Source organism: Frankliniella occidentalis, unplaced genomic scaffold, assembly GCF_000697945.3.
Source record: "Frankliniella occidentalis isolate FOCC.00 unplaced genomic scaffold, Focc_3.1 Scaffold244, whole genome shotgun sequence".
Lineage (NCBI taxonomy): Eukaryota > Metazoa > Arthropoda > Insecta > Thysanoptera > Thripidae > Frankliniella > Frankliniella occidentalis.
This window is the reverse complement of record NW_026267370.1, coordinates 23527-26720: the sequence shown is the minus strand read 5'-3', so window position 1 is coordinate 26720 and position 3194 is coordinate 23527.

Sequence of the window (3194 nt, the reverse complement as noted above, 5' to 3'; positions counted from 1 at the left end):
TGTTGTGTCTGCAAAGCACCTATGTGAAAGGGGTTGCCTACCCACCAGGGGTTCTGGAGCTAACTGTAATGTAGCGCCATCTATAGGAGCTTACCTCGGACCAACCGAGCTTGTCTGTAGCCAGTCTGTGCTGGGCCGCCCAACGAGTGAATAAAGACCTGCTTCTTTTACTTGTGCATTCTTCCTGAGAACACAACAGTGGCGACGAGAATTCGAACCATCAAGGGACGACGAGTGAGAAAGGCGAAGTCAGGAAATTCGCCGCCGTCGAGCCCAGAGAGAAGCGGCCAGCCAGATTCCATCAGACCACCGACAGCCAGCCGGACCCGACCACGTCAAAGCACCACGTGTGCAGAAGAGGTTATAAAAGCGTGAGTGAATAACTGGGCGGTATGGCGGGTGGGGCGTTCCCTTCCTTTGACCCATCGGGCGAGGCTAAATGGGACATCTACTATCAGAAGTTTATCTTTCACTGCAAGAGACAGAAAATTACTTCAGAAGAAATGAAGAAAGCGGAGCTAATCGCAATATCTTCTGATGAAATGTTTGAGTTCCTGCAGAGTGTGTGCGAGAAAGAGTTGACCGACGATACGTTGACCTTTGCGGCAATATGTACCAAAGTAGTAGAAGCCCATTTATCGACAGGTAATGTCATTGCGGCTACTTTTGAGTTCCACAACAGGAGTCAGCTTCCAGGCGAGTCTATCGCAGAGTTCAGGACAGCTTTGAAGAAAATGGCGAAACCGTGCGAGTTTGGCGAATTCAATGACAGGGCGATAAGGGACAGACTTGTTGTGGGAGTGAGGAGCATGGACACGAGAGCAACGCTGTTTAGGGGCGGAGCCAGAATGACGTCAGAAGAGGCATATCAAATTGCAAAAGATGTAGAAGTGTCTCAGATGAACGCGGTCAAGACCGAGAACGGGCATGGGCACAGTGTCAACAAGGTGTCGTACAGCTCGAAGGCCCCGGAAAAGCAGACGAACAATCAGCAGCAGAAGACTAAGTGTTGGCGGTGTGACAGAACTAATCACAAGCCTAATGAGTGCCGGTTTATTAACACTGTTTGCAGGTTTTGCAAAACTGAAGGGCACATCGAAAAAGCTTGTATAAGCAAAAAGAAAGGCAGGAAGAAGCAGAACAACCAGCACACCGGCCATCAAAACAACAAAGTCCACCAGCTGTCAGCAGACGCTCCAAATCTCCAGCAGGAACAAAAAGTCGTGCCAAACTCTGCCTACTCTGAGGCCGGTCCATCCTGGGCAAATGAGTACAGCCTAGGAGCAATGGAGGCCATCGAGGTGACTGTAAACCAAATCGGTGTTCTAAACATCCCTCCTCCCATGATGTTACAGGTTACAGTCGACGGCCGGAGTATGGAGTTTGAATTAGATTGCGGTTCTCCAATTGCCCTAATTAGCGAGAAGACTCTACGCAAGCAGTGGCCAGGCGGGGTCCAGCTGGAGGAGTCACCGTTGAAATTGGCAACGTGGACCAAAAGCCCCGTCACCATAAAGGGATTCTTCTGGGTAAGAGTCAACAGCAAAACCAACAGCAGTAATGAAAACATGCCACTGTTTGTAGGTTATGGAGAAGGCACCAGTCTACTGGGGCGACAATGGTTTGATTTCCTTGGCATCGGGCTGACCCAGGGGCACGCCATGGTCAACAAAGTCAAGATCACCGAGCTGAACAAGAAGGCTGTTGTACCCAGCGACAAGACATCACTGGATCCTCAGAGGTATGAGTGCTTCCGTCCAGGTCTTGGTGAGTTCAAAGGGAAGCCAATCACCCTAAAGATTGACGCCACCATTAAACCTAAACGTTGGAAAGCCAGAAAGGTGCCTTTTGCTAGACGGAAAGCTGTTGAGGAAGTGATCAATGCTAAAGTTGCTTCAGGAGTATGGAAAGGGCCGTTGCAATCAGCAGAGTACTCTACTCCTATCGTTGCTGTGTTTCGAGAAAAGAAATTACCAAGATTGTGCGGAGACTACAGGGCAACAGCAAATCAACTGGTGAAACCGGATCAGTATCCCATGCCAACAATTGAAGAAGCATTTTCTGCATTAAGTGGAGGCACTATTTTTTCAAAAATAGATTTAACTGATGCGTATACCCAAATGGCTGTTGATGATGAAGCTGCCAAGCTGCTTACTGTGGCAACTCACAAAGGATTGTTTTCAGTTCACAGATTACCCTATGGACTCAGCGCAGCACCTGGAATATTTCAGAGAATGATGTGTGATCTGTTAGCAGGGATGGATGGAGTAGTCGTATGGCTTGATGATGTTCTGGTATCAGGACACACCCTCCAGGACCATGACAAGAGACTTCATGAGGTGCTGAAGCGCATAAGTGAGAAGGGACTCAAGGTCAACGCAGACAAGTGCCAATTCCACAGAGCAGAGCTGGAGTATCTCGGATTCAAGCTAGACAGCACAGGAAAGCAGCCCCTGAGGAAGAGAGTTGAAGCCATTCTGGATGCACCACCACCCAAAGATGTCAGTGAGTTGAGAAGTTTCTTGGGTAAATTGAATTTTTACGATAAGTTTCTTGAAGGCAGGGCTACAGTTTTTGAGCCACTGTATCGTCTCTCTGACAATGATAAGGACTGGGTGTGGGGTACAGCACAACAAAATGCTTTTGACGAAGCTAAGAAGATGTTGTGTTCAGCAAAGGTTTTGGTTCATTATGACCTAAAGAGAAACCTGGTTGTTAGTGGGGATGCTTCACCAGTAGGGGTAGGTGCTGTAATTGCTCATGAATTCCCAGAAGGGGAAAAACCGATTGAGTATGCCTCTAGAGCCTTACATAAGGCTGAGAAGAATTATAGCCAGACTGATAGGGAAGCCCTAAGTATTGTGTTCGCAGTGAAGAAATGGCACAATTATTTATGTGGTCGTGAATTTAAAATCATTACTGATCATAAGCCGTTACTAGGACTGTTTGGCACAGACAAGCCTATGCCAACAATGGTCAGCCCTAGAATGGAGCGGTGGTTGATCATGATGGGGTGCTACAAGTACACAATTGAATGGAGGCCGGGAAAACTACATGGTAACTGTGATGCTTTGAGCCGTTTGTGCATTCCAGGGACGGCGCCAGCCACCATTCCAGAGCCATACGGAGTGTTCCTGATGACAGGAATAAGCAGCCCCCACCTCACATCGAAGCAAGTAGCAGAGGCCACCGTC